The sequence below is a fragment of the Gorilla gorilla genome, chromosome 2, assembly GCF_029281585.2.
Source record: "Gorilla gorilla gorilla isolate KB3781 chromosome 2, NHGRI_mGorGor1-v2.1_pri, whole genome shotgun sequence".
In the NCBI taxonomy this organism is placed as follows: domain Eukaryota; kingdom Metazoa; phylum Chordata; class Mammalia; order Primates; family Hominidae; genus Gorilla; species Gorilla gorilla.
In genome coordinates this window covers 75,576,723-75,594,330 of record NC_086017.1, presented here as the reverse complement: position 1 = coordinate 75,594,330, position 17,608 = coordinate 75,576,723, and the positions used below count along the sequence as shown (strand labels likewise).

General features: G+C 40.8%; 1 protein-coding gene and 1 pseudogene across 34 annotated transcripts in view; one reads left to right on the top strand and one right to left on the bottom strand.

Moving 5' to 3' along the window:
* Nucleotides 1-17,608, top strand: part of MAGI1 (membrane associated guanylate kinase, WW and PDZ domain containing 1) — a 666,590-nt gene that overhangs the window by 281,911 nt on the left and 367,071 nt on the right. The window lies entirely within an intron of this gene.
* Nucleotides 10,576-17,608, bottom strand: part of LOC101124430 (interleukin enhancer-binding factor 2-like) — a 46,965-nt pseudogene continuing 39,932 nt past the window's right edge.

Below are 17,608 nucleotides of genomic sequence, written 5' to 3'. Positions count from 1 at the left end.
CTTTACCAATAAAATGGAGATAATAACCATACCCAGTTCATAGGTGTTTTTGGTGAAGATTCAGTGAGATAATATGCAGGAGAGTGCTTCGTATTAGTGTTTTTCTCAGCTTTCTCATTGGGTAGATGATGGCAGTGTCTATAATACCACAAACTCTGACGAGCCTGGACAGTTTAGGTCTCACAAAGTGAGCTGAGTGTGTGTATTTACAATGCATCCCTGTGGTTCTCGGGCACTCAGTTTCAGTTCAGGATATACAGATCTTCCCAGATTTTCTTATCTCGGTCTCTGCCGTCTTTGGTGTTGCACTATGACGTAAGTTCCTCCTTCTTTCCCTATTTCTCTTTTAGACATTGTTGAGGAAAAAAATTATTCTGACACTTGTTAAAATGGTCAGGAAGACTTTACTGATGACTGCTGTAATAGGGGTATTACAGTAGAGGAGGGAGATCAGGCTCAACTTTGAATACAGCCAGGACAAGTGGGATTTATAGCTAATGAGCAAGGGAGGGTGTGAGGGGAGGTCAGTGGATGGAAAATGACTAAGAGGAGATATTAGAGGTAGAAAGATTTTGGCTGCACTGACCTAACAGGATTCTTGCTGAAAGCAGGCCAAGATGATAAGATGTCAAGGATTCTAGTCGGGGTGGGATATGACTGAGCAGGATTCTTTGCTAAGACTGGGCTGGCCAGCCAAAGACAGGACAGGGGTTAAGGTTGAGGCCTAGTCAAAAAAGAGGGCTCGTAGGAACCAGACAAAAGTTTGATCAAGAAGAGAGTCTTTGTGAACACACATCAAGGCCTTGTCCTCCACCAAAAATACATGCCTGCATGACACCATAACCTTAGTAGCTTGCTTCTGTATGCTTAGAAATTATACCTCTGAGATTATAGATGTAATTTTACAAGGTTTTTTAAAACATTTTTTGGAGAAAAACCATTTTGGATTAATTATGTCATTAATTTTGACATTAAATTACGTTGATTTGATTGGTTACCAATTATAAAGCACTTTCCCATGCATTGTTTTATTTATTCCTCACACCAAACCTAAGTAGGCATTTCCTCAGCTTATAGAAGAAAATTAAACCTTAGAGAGGCTAAGTTACTTACCTAACACCATATTAAAGTAAACAACAGAGGCTGAGTTTTGAATCTGATCTTAAAGCTACTTCTAAGTATCTTTAGAGGTATATTTGCCTGGGTGCGGTGGGTCACTCTTGTAATCCCAGCACTTTGGGAGGCCAAGGAGGGCACGTTGCTTGAGTGCAGGAGTTTGTGACCAGCCTGGACAACACGGTGAAACCCTGTTTGTTCAAAAAATACAAAAAAAAATTTAGCCAGGCCTTGTGAGTTGCGCCTGTAGTCCCAGCTACTTGGAGGGGCTGAGGCGGGAGGATGGCTTGAGCCTGGGAAGTCAAGGCTGCAGTGAGCTGAGATTGTGCCACTGCACTCCAGCGTGGGTGCCATAGCAAGACCCCGTTTCCAAAAAAACAAACAAACAAAAAAATCAGACGATATCTTTAAGGATAAGTAGCTTTTTAAAAAGTTCTTCCATAAGAAATTCTGTTTGTAAAAGAATAGAATAAAGAAGGAAATTTTTAAAAATTGGATGGAGATCAAGTCTTTTGACTCTAAATGTTGTATATCTTTTAAACTATAAAATTGAATGTAGAGTTTTAATATATTTTCTTCAGAGAGAGCACATATATATGGAATGCACATGCATATGTAAATCTGCACACATACATCCTTACATACACACTGCCCACATTTGACTCAGTGATACTTGCAAAGACCATTCTTCAGTGACATTTGGAAACTGCCTTTGTCATCTCTCTCTTTCCTAAGGCCTCTATTAAATGACAAGATTATCGTCTTGTCCTCTTGGTAAGAAGTCCATACTGCTAGCATCCAGGAAGTGTTTTTTAGAAAGCGGCTTATCAGAACCGTGTAGAACAGTGCCCTTTTCTCCGAAGGTCAGTGCAACATCATAATGTTAGATTGAAAAGAGACATCAAAAGTAGACAAAGGGAGAGACACTGTGTGCTCTTTGAAGCTGACCTTGCCACACAATGGGAATGCTCCAGCCTGGCTGTGATGCCGGGAACATTTCTCAGGCTCTTTCTGTCAGTGCACCATTGCCCAGCAGGGGGCAGGACAATTTCTTTCTTCATGAGAAGCCTCCAGCTGAAGGATCTTTACATTTATTTCAGGTCTCTGAGCTAGAGTAAGGGCAGAAATGGGATCGATACCTTTCTCATCTTTTGAATGCAGGACTAGTTTTACCGTTTTAATCAGATGTTTCCCCCAAATAATTATAGCTTATACTCACCAAGCTGGTTCCCAGTGCCAGGCACGTGTACACACAATAAACACATTAGATGGGTCAACCCTCATCACAAATTTCTGAAACTGTTTTTAATCCCCATTTTAAAGATGAGGAAACAGGTTCAGAGAAGTTGAATCACTTGCCCGGTGCATCTTATATAAAGAAAGGTTTCAAGCCACTTTGGTAACTTATTTTAATGACTCATGACACCTAGCACTGTAATGTTCTTTCTTTTCCTGCAAAAATTTCAAGTAGTACTGTATTTCGTATGTTGATTGAGAAGAGTTAATATGTAAGAGCCCTTCCTTCAAGGTCTACTTGCTTTCCCTTGGTGGCTTTCAACTTTCAGTGTATGTAAAATACCTTGCGGGGAACTTGTAAAAAAAACACATTCTTGAAACCCGAGATTCTAATGTTATAGATTTGGGATTGGACTCCAAAGTAAGCATTTTACCTCAAGTGAGGGAAATGCAGGCTATTAGTTGACTGCTTTGGAGAACTTCTGATTTACACAGCAAAATTTGACTTCTCAGAATTTTGATTCCCATAGTCACTAATTACATTGCATATGTTTCTAAAATGTGTGTGAACCAGTATTTGTTAAACAAATCAAATCACTATTTAGAGGAACTATATTGTTAGGTCTTTTGTAAACTTTATGAACTCATTCTACAGTTCATCTAGCTTGTTAATTTGATTGTAGTGGTAGATTTTTTCTTAGAGGGAGATGCATTTCTACTTGAGAAGCATCATTAAAGATCCCTTTCTCACCACTGTACATATAAATCCCTGGTACTTGTTCCGTTTTTAAAAAGCCCGTTTTCCCAACCTCCTCATCACATATGTAACTCCTTTTAGGTTCTCCAGATTTCTGTTCCTGCCCTCCGTCAACACACTGACCAGAATTACAGGATGGTTGCTTTGGGGTCCCGAACTATTATTTTGCCAATTACGGGACCATCTTGTTTTGGTGTTTGCCAGTGGGTTTCTGCCATTTGGTTTTAATTTGCAGAATGTGTCCCAGCCTCAGCACCCACAGGAACCCCTTTCTGCTCTGCCTGCCCTTAACCAGAGCCTTGGCCACCAGGAGTTTGGGTTTTCCTCGTTTGTTGTGCTGCAGCCTCCCTGACCCCATCTCTCATTGCACCATCATTTTGAGTTTAAATGCTTCCCACTGCATTATGGAGTAGGTGGAAAAAGTAAGCTCTGTATCATCTGGATCTTGCTTGGGAAGGCCAAACAAAACCTCTTGTTAAAAATAAGGATTCCAGAACATATCCTGAGGCCTCCACTTTTGTTTGCTTGGTCAGCATTTGATTCAGTGTATCATTTCTACTGGCTATAACCCTCAACCTCACTTGCATAATGAATGATTGGCCCACAGCGTTGTTTTTTTTTTTTTTAACTCAGACTGGACCTGGTTTTATATATTTATTTTATTCCCATAGGTTTCTGGGGAACAGATGGTATTTGGTTACATGAGTAGGTTTTTTACTGGTGATTTCTGAGATTTTGGTGCACCCATCATGCAAGCAGTATACACTGGACCCAGTTTGTAGTCTTTTATCCCTCATCTCCTTCCCATCCTTTCCCCTTGAGTCCCCAAAGTCCATTGTGTCATTCTTACACCTTTGCATCCTCATAGCTTAGCTCCCACTTATGAGTGAGAAGATATGATGTTTGGTTTTCCATTCCTGAGTCACTTCACTTAGAATAATAGTCTCCCATCTCATCCAGGTTGCCACAGAACAGTTTTGCAACTGATTTTGGTCATGTTTTACATAGAATCACATCACCTTCACCTTATTTGATGGATGCTCAGTTATAAGGATAGCTGTGGTAACAGTAACAACAGCTCTTATGAATTGCATCATGCACTTACAGACATTGGGCATTCTCTCATTTAACCTTCACTGTCATGATCTCTGAGGTTTGCTGGCTACCACTGAGTGCCTTGCATCTTAACATGATGAAGTCTTGGAAGCCCATCAACTCTCCCACTGTAGAGAATTGGATGGCTGTGCTGTGTTCCTCTTATTCCTCCCATACCTCCATTTATAGTAGTGCCTGAGCTCTGTCAGTTTTAACACATCTACTGTCCACCCCTACTGCCGCTGGCCTGTTTGAGGATGCCATCTGGATCACCATTGCCACCCCTATTACTCTCCTGCCTCCAATGTTATCCCCCTTCCCAGGGCTGCTTTGGGATCGTGTGTTGTTTCTGCCCTTTTGTCCGTGTCATTTCTCCAGTCTTAAGTGCTGTATACCCCACTGGTTACTAACCTGGCCAAACATTAATCCCCCACCAGGCCTTGATTTTGACAATAACTCCCCCAGGAGGTCATGCCCCTTATGTCCTTCTTTTTGGGGGCCCATAGCATCCTTTCTTTATCTCTCTTATTACATGTGTCAAGCTGTATAATTGTGGCCTGTTTTTTAAATCTCTTCCTACAACTTGGTCACCAGGTCCTTGACATCAGATGTGGCACACAGTAGGTGTTTAATAAGTATCAGTTGAAACAATGGAAGGACAAGTGAACCTAGCCTGCCCCTCACTGTGTTGCAATACAAAGCGGCAGCTGCAAATTCTTATCCTTTGAATAGATACATAACTTTTCTTCTATTTTGGACTCTCTGGGGGTTCCTGCTCAGTTTTAGAAAATCTTAACTTAGAGCAGAGCCAGAACATCTAAAGGCCCATATCCTACCCTGGGCTTTGCATTAATCATCCCCAAAAGACTTGAACTTGAGAATCAGAATATTCCTGTGGCTCACAGTTTTAGTGTTCTACTTGACACACAAGAAAGTGGGCATGGGGCCTGCTTAATGTCACTGTTCTCAGCAACTCTTTGAGGGCAGTTTTTGAGTTACCTAATAGATATTAAAATAACAACTACACCTTAATTCCTTTAGGAATAAGATAAGAGCAAACTTGAAAAATCTTCTTGTCTAAATTTGGCTGCTAAGGAGCACCTGGCCCATGCTTGGAGCCTGACTGCCTCTGAGACTCTTAGGTTTTCCTTGTCCCTCTTAGCTATCATCAGTTTTGGAGAGAGGAGGAGTCCTGTTTCTGGCAGGAATGCTGTGAAGCAATATCTTTTTAAAAACTGTGTTTAGAGCCACATTCTGGTCCTAATTACTGGCACCCCGAGTCTTGGTTTCCCAGCATTTGGCTCATTGGCTTCTCTGCCCACCACCCCTGCCTCACCTGCTGGCTTCGCTTCTGCCTTTCTGTAGGCCAGTGGTTCTCAAACTTTTTGGTCTTGACATTCTTTTAGACTCTTTTTTTTCCTCGTTAAATAGACCTTATTTTTTAGAGCAGTTTTAGGTTTAGCAGGAAGATGGCACAGAAAGTAGAGTCTCCATGGACGCCTTCTCCTCCTCCCCCGCAGTTTCTCTTCTTAACATCTTGCATTATTGTGGGACGTTTGTTATCATTGATGAATCTATATCAACACATCACTTAACTGAAGTCCACAGTTCACCCCTCTGGACTCTTAAATATACTTGATGACACCAAAGAGCTTTTATTCCCTGCATATTTACCTTTTTAGAAATGGAAATTGAGAAATTACAAATGTATATTAATTCATTTAAAAATCACAATAATATCCCCATTATGTATTAACATAAGTAACATTTTTTAAAGAAATAGTTTCTAGAACTAAATATTTAGTGAGAAGAGTGGAATTTTGTTAGATGTTTGGCCATCTCTGGGCAGTCTGGTTTAATGTAGGGCAGCTGGGTTCTCATTGCTGCTTCTGCCTTCAGGCCTGTAGCCTCTGGAAAACACAACTGTAAGATGAGAGTGAAAAGGGCATGTACATCTTTGCATTATTAAGTAATGGTTTTGAGCTTATGTATCTCCTGAAAAAGTGTTAAGACTCCTCAGAGGGTCCCCTGAACACAGTTTGAGAACCACTTTCATACACCTAAATGATGCTTTCCTTTAACTCCTATTCATCCTTTAGGTGACGGAGACAGGGTCTTACTTTGTTGCTCAGGCTGGCTTTGACTTCCTGGCCTCACACATTCGTCCTGCCTCAGCCTCCTGAATAGCTGGGATGTCAGGCATTAGCCACCATGCCTGGCTTAGATCTCACTCTAAATGTGCCTCATCAAGGCGTCTTTCATTAGCCCAGACTAGATCACCTTGTTTGGCCTTCCCATTACATGTGCTTATACTAAAATATCTGTATTTGCTACTAGACTGTAAGTTCCCCAAGGCCAGAGATGGGGCTCTGTTTGCTGCTGTATTATGTATTCCTAGCACAGAGAAATGCTCTGAATATACTTACTGAGTCAGTGATTGACTAGGCAGAAGCAGTACAAAGTAAGATAATTATTTTCCAGATATTCACCAGTGAAGAGGGAAGAGGCTTGAATATAGTTTATTTCTACATTATATTATAATGCCCTTGATGGCTGGAATCATGCTTTTCCCCTCCATGTCATCAGCAAGGGTAGTTTGTGCTCACTAGATGTGCCGAGTGAATGGATAGATACCCAAGAAGAGGACGGGTGAATTCAGGGGTTGGATGAGATTTCAAGTAGGACTTTAGGGTCCATTTGATTATGTGATTGTTATGTCCTGGAAATGACTAATTATACTGTCAATAATATAGTTATTTCTGAGTTACGTTTGATATAGTGACTCCATATGCTTGCATCAGGAGCATTTATCATCCTATATAGGAGCATTTATCATCCTATATAGAAACATTTACATCAAATTAGTCTTGAATCAGGGAAAAATATGCATTGAATTAAGAATTCAGGGCCGGACGTGGTGGCTCACACCTGTAATCCCAGCACTTTGGAAGGCCAAGGCAGGCAGATCACAAGGTCAGGAGTTTGAGACCAGCCTGGCCAACATATTAAAACCCTGTCTCTACTAAAAATACAAAAATTAGCCAGGCGTGGTGGCAGGTGCCTGTAGTCCCAGCTAGTTGGGAGGCTGAGGAAAGAGAATCACTTGAACCTGGGAGGCAGAGCTTGCAGTGAGCTGAGATTGTGCCACTGTACTGCAGCCTGGGTGACAGATCAAGACTCCATCTAAAAAAAGAAAAGAATTCAGTATCTGGCCAGGTGCAGTGGCTGATGCCTGTAATCCCAGCATTTTGGGAAGCTGAGGTGGGTAGATCACTTTAGGCCAGGAGTTCGAGACCAGCCTGGGCAACATGGAAAATCCCTGTCTCTATAAAAAATACAAAAAATTAGCTGGGCATGATAGTGCACACGTGTAATCCCAGCTACTGGGAGGCCAAAGTGGGAGGACTGCATGAGCCTGGGAGTCTGAGGTTGCAGTGAGCCAAGATTGTGCCATTGCACTCCAGCCTGGGCCACAGAGCAAGACTCTACCTCAAGGGGGGGGAAAAAAAGAGAATTCAGTATCCACTTGCCATAGGCACCTTGCAATGAGAAAAAGAAATAATTGATTAAACATATGTCTTCAACTACTAAGAAAGGCATAAAATTTGCCTTTTGAATTTTAATGTGTGTTATGTGTTTATGTTTTTCAGGTAAGGAATTACATTTGGTTCTGCCTGGTTTCCTAAGGGACTTGACAGATGCTGTCTTCTTATGTTCATTTGTAACCTGCCAATTCATGCAAAATATGCTTGCCTGCGAAGTTAGGGCTTCCAATTGTAAGTAATACGCTCTGTATTTTTGTCAGTGGATTGGATCTTGTGGTAAGAATTGTGCAAGATGATCTTGGTTATATCCCACGTGTTGTCTGCTAGGCTGATTTCAGAGGTGCAGTCTGACTTACCACTAATCCTTGACACCGCTCGCTGTGCCATTCTGGGGGCACTGTCTGTCCTCTGCCCTGTGCCCCTTTGCCTGTCTCATTCCTCCTGCTTGAGATACCTTCTCTTTCCTGCTTCTGTTTCTCTGTGGCTTACACCTTATTTGAGACACAAAGCATTCTGGTTCCCTGTATATAACATTTCCATTGTAAAAAATAATTTAATATGCGAAAATAGTTTTCCAAAAAATCACTTGTGGAAAAACCGTGAAAACATTATGCTAAGTTAAATATGCCAGATGCAAAAGGACCAACACTGTATGATTCTACTTGTATGAAAGATCTAGAATGGGCAAATTCAGAGAGACAGGATGGAGACTAGAGGTTGCCAAAGGGCTGGAGGGAGGGACCGAATGGGGAATTTATTGCCTTATAGTTAAAGAATTTCTCTTCCAGGTGATGAAAAAGATAGATAGTAGCGATAATTGTGTAATGTTGTAAATGTTACTAGTGCCACTGAATTACATACTTAAGAATGGTTAAGATGGCAAATTTCGTTTTATATATGTTAATGTAATTTTTAAAAAGGGAAAACAAAATCAGTTGTCCATAATCCCACCCCTCGGAGATTTCACTGTTAATACTTTGGCACCTTTTTCTTACCTTTATTAAAAAAACAGAAAACAAAAATATTTCCTGATAGTCTTTCTTATCATTGAAATTAGGATCCTAGAGTATAATACAGTCTATATCTTCTATAAAATCAGTCTATATCTTCTTTAATTCAGTCTTCTTTCTTAAGCATGTTTCCATACAATTGGAACCTTTGCATCAGCCTGGTCAGCTACTTAAGATTTCATTCTAACCAGACTCATTCATTTAAAACAGCACCACTATAATCTTTCTCAGCCTGTTCTTGTTATGCTGACTTCCCCATTTCATTTATTCAGCAAACATTTACTGAGCATTTGCTATGTGCCAGTTATACTTTGGGCCCTCGGAGGGAGGTAGAAACCAGTAATGGGGTTCAAAATCTGGAGTCACATCGTCTAACCTATGCAAACCAGTTCTCTGTGATATATTTTGAGAGACATTGGGTGATCTATAGATTCTATACTATTCATCTGTTCCTAAAATTCTCTGATATGGGGCATTTAGTTGTGAAACCCGAAAACTAGCTAGAAGAAACCTGGCCATGAACAAACTGTTAGAAGCACATTTTAAAAGTTAGCTTTCACTGTTTTTCTCTATTAGGGAGATACCCATGAAGCTTTTGGACTTTCCTAAAAACTGATTTGAAATATAATGAACAATTTGAAATTTTCATTCCCAAGAACAAAACAAAACACCCAAATACATCCCCTTATTAGAAGTCTAATGAAGGAATGTTAAGTCTCACTTTTTTTTTTATTTTAAAGTTTTAGAATAACAAAGCCCACACATAATCATGGTGTCTTGGTGAATATATATTATCTTTATGTGTAAATTAATTTTCCCCAGACTTTGTTTTATTATATTAAAATGTGTTCCACTCAAGACTTGAGAACCAACACAAAAAATGAATATGTATTATATATACCCTAGAGACAGAAAAAATAAATAATTACTTTAACAAAACCCTTAGTGACACGAATAGACTTTTCTTTTAGACTTTTTTTTTTTTTTTGAGATGGAGTCTTGCTCTGTCGCCCAGGCTGGAGTGCAGTGGCACAATCTCAGCTCACTGCAGCCTCCACCTCCCAGGTTCAAGCAATTCTCCTGCCTCAGCCTCCCGAGTAAGCTGGGATTACAGGCCTATGCCACCACGCCCGGCTAATTTTTGTATTTTTGTTAGAGATGAGATTTCACCATGTTGGCCAGGCTGGTCTCGAACTACTGACCTCAGGTGATCTGCCCACCTTGGCCTCCCAGAGTTCTGGGATTACAGACATGAGCCACCGTGCCCGGCCTAGATATTTTAAATACTGACAGAGATGAGGACTGCTTCAGAGATATTTTTCTTGGGTGATTTAGAAGGAAGATGGTGGAATATAAAGAACTTGGTGGACAAACACTTAGGAATCTTCTAGACTATATCCTGATTTTATAGTACCAGGCACATAGTAAAAGCTTGGTATAAAGTTGAGCAAATGAATGGATTTTGAAAGGACTGAACTTTTAACATTAGAATATGAATATTATCACCATGGGAAAAAAGATACATTATTTATTTTAACAAGTGATCTCAAGAGTGATAATGAGATGATGTGGTATGAATCATGTTTGTATGCCTAGACGTATCTAGCATCCAGGAAAATATGCAGATATCTTTGTAGAGAGAAGTCATGTAGGGCCTCTTTCTTTTTTTTTAAGCAATTGATAGAATGAAGTTTATTTAACCCTGTCTCCCATTTACTCCTTTCTTCAAAAGCTAATTTTCATATCTGTTTTCAGACTTTTATGTGGACAGATGTTTCAGGGTTTGTTTGCAAACATTTCCCAGACATATTGTTGATCAGCAGGTTTCTGCAATTAACAGCATCTTCTTAAGCCTGTTTCCTACATTCTGATTGACTGTATGACAAATGCTGTAGGTTTTCACAGATGCAGGGAAAGAGAAGGTTACCAGCTCAGCAGAATCCTGTGGAAATCAGATATGAGCCTTAGGACAGTTCATTTGAAATGGAATTCAGTAAAAGGTTGAGAGAGCATGAAGTAGTGTGGTTGTAGGTGGCATCTTGAATAAAGTCAGCTGTTGTGCATGCACCACAGCAGATACTGGGCAATGCACAGACACATTCACTCACACACAGTATCTCCTTTAATCCTCTGAAGAATTCTGGGAAAAGCGACTGGGGTCTTTATTTCAGGGATTAGGACAGAGATGCTCAGAGACCACAGAGCTTGCCCCAAAGCCCATATGAACATTCATGGTGGAGCCCCAAGTCACATTCTGATGTGTCTGGCTCTGAAGCCCTTACTTGCTCTACATAAAAAAGTATTCATTAAAATGAGAAGCAGGCTCTGGGTATATTGGATTTTCATAATGGGGAAAAAGATGCATTCATTGTCTCAAAACATGGGCGCAGGAATTCTAAGAATTTTTTTCTTAAAATTAATGAAATAATGATGTAAAATATTTGGCAGGGAACCTGGTGCATTGAAAGTGCTCCAAAGTAAGGCCTGCTGTTGCTGTTGTTTTTGTTATTGATATGCAACAACAGGAACCTTTGAAGAACAGCCTTTGTTCTTCTTGGACTTGATACAGTGTTAAATATTGTAGAATTCTAAGCATTTTGATATAAATATATTTAAATATCATATCCCCATGTTAGTGAACAAGGGCAATGAAAGCCACGTAGTATTCATTTTGTAGACTGCATTCCAGTGGATTCCGAACATCCTACTCTGTCAAGGTGGCACCTCCTCTATGCTGCCCTCATTAGGCTGTACCTAGTTCTGGGCATGACACTTATTAGTTATTTGTTGAATGAATGGGTGATTAAAATTGGTCGTGGGGATTAACTGTCTGCAGCCTGGATTGGGTCTCCATGTCCGTGGATTTTCTAGAGTGTGGATCTCCTTGTTGAAAGCTTTCTGCTGATGTATAATAAATTTTATTCACAAATGAAACACGTCCTTTGATGTCTATGACATGTTGTGATCCTAGGGTATATTCCTCAGCATTAAAGCCATTAACTTACCCCAGTACAGAAGCATGGTTTAAAATGAGTCTTCTCAACGTGGCTTCTTTAAAAACTCTGCAAATTGTAGCTCAAGGAAGATAGAATTACTCCCTGTTAGGTTTTTAAGTTCTTTTGTAAATTTTAAAGATTGACACAACTGCAGGAGCCAACAACAAGAACTTTTTATTTCATCAAATGTGCTCATCAAATGTTGTAGCTTAATAAATAAAGCAATAGGCCAGGCGTGGCGGCTCAGGCCTGTAATCCCAGCACTTTGGGAGGCCGAGGCGGGCGGATCAGGAGGTCAGGAGATTGAGTCCATCCTGGCTAACACGGTGAAACCCTGTCTCTACTAAAAATACAAAAAATTAGCCGAGCGTGGTGGCGGGCATCTGTAGTCCCAGCTACTTGGGACGCTGAGGTGGGAGAATGGCATGAACCCGGGAGGCGGAGCTTGCAGTGAGCCGAGATCGCGCCACTGCACTCCAGCCTGGGGGACAGAGTGAGACTCCATCTTAAAAAAAAAAAAAAATCAATAATAGCAACCTCTTTTATTTTGATGGAACTGCAGTTTCCACAGTTGATCAAGTTCTCTCTGGTCATAACCATAGTCTTTGATGTTGTTTACATGATTATAGAAGGAGCTTCAAAATGTGCATTTCAGAAGCAGCCCAAAAGGCATTAAACTCTTCTCACTATTCCCCCAAAGCTGTCATTGAATCATATTTCCCCCATTACAAAAACAGTAAATCTGAAACACTTAGGAAAGATAGAAAAGCATAAAGAAGGAAAAATAGTGATCTCAAAGTTAATGGCTGAACATTTTTGTTTATATTTTCTAGTGTTTGTGGATGTGTGCATACAAAAATGGGGTCACATATTTACAAGTGGATTTTTATTTACTTAGCACTATGTGCCTTAAATTTTTAAATCTTAATATGTATTTTTTCACGACCTGACCTTAGTGGCTGAAAGCAGTGGTTTTATAGAGATAGAGGTTTCCTGAAGTTTTCAGAATGTCTATTGATAACAGTTGAGAGAGTAGATTATTTCTTAACCGATGCAAAATAATGAACAGTAATTAAGTTTTCCATCTTTTCTCCCCACTATCACTGGGATTTTCCTGAGACCTTAACAGTAAATGTGAAAATAATGTGTGGCCCTACAGCCAGACACCCTTATCACTGCCCTGTCCACCTTCCCTGGAAGAGGCAAGTAGGCATGGCTGTTAGAAACAAAGGGTTCAGATTCGGGCTTTCCAGGTTCAGATCCCAATATCTCAATTTACTGGGTGTATGACCTTTGCAAGCTCCTTAACAATTCCAAGCATTGGTTTTTGCAGTGGTACAATGGGGATAGTAATTATACTAACCTCCTAGGATTTGTGGGAGCGTTAAATTAAGATAATGTAGTAATGTCCCTCACACGATGACCAGTGCCCAGAAAATATTATTAGCATCATTATCAGTCCAGTAAATTGTTTTAAAAACCAAAAAGACACTAGTGGAAATTGATTTATGGTGTTTCCTGGCAGAAAAATGAATATGGGTTGTTATGTTTCTGTGTGTTTGAGGGTGTGTGGGAGTACGCATGCATACTGAATGCACATTCCTATCAGAGGCTTCAGATAAACTAGTGCTTGAAAGCCATTCCAGGCACATCCTTTTTATTGTGTCCCTCTATTGCACTTTGCAGATACTGCGTTTTTTTTTACAACTTGAAGGTTTGTGGCAACCTTGCATTGCCCAAGTCTATTGGTACCATTTTTCCAACAGCATGTGGTCACCTTGTGTCTTTGAGTCACATTTTGGTAATTCTCACAATATTTAAACTTTTTCCTTGTTCTGTCTGTCTTGGTGATCTGTGATCATTTATCTCTGATGTTACTGTTGTAATTTCAGGGTGCCACAAACTATACCCATATAAGATGGCAAACTTAATAAGTGTTGTGTGTGTTCTGACTGCTCCACGGATCCCCCTTTGCCATGTCTCTCTCCCTCTTCTGGGGCCTCCCTATTCCGTGAGCCACAACAGTATTGAAATTAAGTCAATTAATACCCTGCAATGGACTCTTTAAGTGTTTGAGAGAAAGGAAGAGTCACACATCTCTCACTTTAAATCAAAAGCTAGAGATGATTAAGCTGAATGAGGAAGGCATGTGGAAAGCTGAGAGCGGCTGAAAGCTAGGCCTCTTGAACCAAACAGTTAACTAAGTTGTGAATGCAAAGGGAAGAGTTCTGGCGGGAAATTAAAAGGGCTATTCCAGTAAGCACACGAATGGCAAGAAAGTGCAACATCCTTATTGCTAATGTGGAGAATGTTGTTCTGGATAGAAGATTAAACCAGGTACAACATTTCCTTAAGCCAAAGCCTGATCCAGAGCAAGGCCCTAACTCCCCAGTTCTTTGAATAAAGGCTGAGAGGTGAGGAAGCTGCAGAAGAAAAAAGTTTGAAGCTGGCCTATAAGTTGGTTCATGAAGTTTAAGGAAAGAAGCTGTTTTTATAACATAAAAGTGCAAGATGCAGCAGCAAGTACTATTGTAGAAGCTACAGCAAGGTATGCAGGAGATCAAGCTAAGATAATTGATGAATGTGGCTATACTAAACAACAGATTTTCAGTGCAGATGGAACAGCCTTCTATTGGAAGAATATGTTGTCCAGGACTTTCCTAGCTAGAGAGGAGAAGTCAATGCCTGGCTTCAAAACTTCAAAGGACAGACTCAGTCTCTTGTTAGGTGGTAACGTAGCTGGTGACTTGAAGTTGAAGCCAATGCTCATTGACTATTCTGAAGATTCTAGGGCCTTAAAGAGGGTGCTAAATCTACTCTGCCTGTGCTCTATATATGGAATAACAAAGCCTGAATGATAGCACAACTGCTTACAGCATGTTTTACTGAATATTTTAAGCCCTTGTTGAGACCTACTTCCTCAGAAGAAAAAAGATTCCTTTCAATGTATTGTTACTGTTACTCATCGACAAGGCACCTGGTCACCCAAGAGCTCTGATGGAGATGTACATGGAGATGAATGTTGTTTTCGTGCCTGTTAACACAGCATCCCTTCTGCAGCCCATGGATCAAGGAGTCACTTAAACTTTCAAGTCTTATTATTTAAGAAATACATTTTGTAAAGCTATAGCTGCCGTAGATAGTGATTCTTCTATGGATCTGGTCAAAGTAAGTTGAAAATCTTCTGGAAACAATTTACCATTCTAGAGGCCATTAAGAACATTTGTGGCTGGGTGTGATGGCTCAAGCTTATAATCCCAGTGCTTTGGGAGGCTAAGGTTGGAGGATCACTTGAGGCCAGGAGTTTAAGTGCAGCCTGGCAATACAATGAGACCACATCTCCACAAAAAAAAATTTTTTTTAAATTGGCTTGGGGTGGTGGCCCATGCCTATAGTCCTAGCAACTCAGGAGGCTGAGGCAGGAGGATGGCAAAAGTTTAAATATAACTTTTATATGTGCTGGAAAACCAAAAAATTTATGTGACCTGCTTTATTGCAATATTCACTTTATGGCGGTCATCAGGAACCAAACCCACAGTATCTGTGAGCTATGCCTGTATAAGTATTCTCTGAGGATATTGATGGGATGAGTGCCACTGTCAGTGCAAACCTGTGATTTAAACACTTTGCTCCTGCAGTGAGATGTGGCCTAAAGCCATTAGCACAAAGAGGAAGAAAAACTGGAGGGCTTTGAAAGCACTAGTTGCCTACAGTGAGTTTTTATTTTCAAGTTAGAATATTGTAAGGGAATGTGGAATCTGATTTTAGGAGTCCTAATGAGGCAGGTTTAATGCGCTAATGGCATGTGTGTGTGTAGAGAGGTGTGTGTGTGTTCTTTTCGGTAATTGGTTATGTGAAACTTCAGGCTTCCATCTTCACCCCTTCCAACCGATTTGCCATATGTGGGTAGAGTAATGTTGATAAAGTAGAATTTAGTGATCTCACTTCCTCATTTAAAATCTTTCATTGGTTGTAATTTGACGTGATTAGCCTGGACCTTTGTGGTTTGACCCCAGCCACCTACCCTTGTAAAATCTTTATTTTCTGCCTCTTGGAAGTATTGGAAAACCGGGCACCATATGGCAGCCAGTGATTGTGAGTGAGCTACCACCTGCCATGCTCCCACAATGCTCTCTGCTTTCCTGTATTGGAACAATGTTACATTATTGTCTTATTTCCTGTTGTATCCCCAGTGTTTAGCACATTGCTGGATTCTAACTCAGCGCATACCTGGTGAATAAATTAATTAGTTCCAAACATTGACTTGTTCTTTACTGGAAGAAGTTGCTTTTATTCATTAATTTTAAGGCTGATTTATTCATCCATCCATCTGTCCATCCATCCACCCGTCCGTCCATCTGTCCATCCATCCATTCATTTTAAAAGTCTTGATGCGCTGGGCGCGGTGGCTTACACCTGTAATCCCAGCACTTTGGGAGGCTGAGGCGGGTGGATCACGAGGTCAGGAGATTGAGACCGTCCTGGCTATAACACGGTGAAACCCCGTCTCTACTAAAAATACAAAAAATTAGCCAGGCGTGGTGGCGGTGCCTGTAGTCCCAGCTACTCAGGAGGCTGAGGCAGGAGAATGGTGTGAACCCAGGAGGTGGAGCTTGTAGTGAGCCGAGATCGCGCCACTGTGCTCCAGCCTAGGGACAGAGCGAGACTCCATCTCAAAAAGAAAAAAAAAAAAAGTCTTGATGCAAGTGTGACAGTATTAACAATCAGTTCTGGCTGGTGGGCACAAAGGTGTTTGTGGTATTCTACGAATGAAGTTGCCTTTGAAATTAATAGTGAGATGGTTAATTTTGTGTGTCATCTTGACTGGGTTAAGAGATTCCCAGGTAGCTGGTAAAACATTATTTCTGGGTGTATCTGTAAGAGTGTTTCTGGAAGAGGTTAGCATTTGAATCAATAAACTGAGTAAAGAAGATCTGCCGTCACCAATGTGGATGGGCATCATCCAGTCCTTTGCTGGCCTGGATAGAACACAAATATGGAGGAAGGGGGAACTTGTTCTCTCTTCTTGAGCTGGGACACCCATCTTCCCCTGCCCTTGGACATTGGAGCTCTTGGTTTCTGGGTCTTCGGTCTCTGGAGGATTTATACCAGTGCTGCCCTTACCCACCCCAGGTTCTCAAGCCTTCTGGTTTGGATTGGGAGTTTATACCATCATGGATTGAAATATACCACCAGTTTTCTTGGTTCTTTAGCTTGCAGACAGCATATTGTGGGACTCCTTGGCCAATTCATGTGAGCCAGTCATGTGAGCCAATTCCTATAAATAAACTTCTCCTTATATATCTGTATATATATGTCCTATTGGTTCTGTTTCTCTGGAGAGCCCTGACTAATACAAATAGCATTCTTTTAAAAGGAGTCTCTGTTCTTGTCACCTGGAGCTCCATTGATCTAAAAGTCACCACTGGAAGATCCCACATAGATGAAGCTGCTACTTTTGCTGGGAACTTTTCTTACAGGTTGGAAATAGAATGATAGAAATGAAAGTGCTCTTGTGGCAAGACCCATAGAAAACCAATAGAGAACTGAATGATGGTAACAGAGAATGAACCTTCGGCTCTCTGAATTCACTTTCAAAAATATCAGTGTTATTCCTGAAAATTCTGCGTCTGGGAGATTTAATTGTTGGAGTGTCTCAGGCAAGAGCAGTGTCTTTAGAGATGAAGATGTGGGTTCAGATTGCTGCTCGGGCACTCACTGGGAGTAGAACTTTGATCAGGCTATCTAATCTCCATGGGCCTCTATGAAATCTGACTGTGGAGGTAAGAATGGTCCTCACAGAGGCTTCAGTTATTGACATGGTGCCTGTAAAGTGCTTGATAACCTGGCACA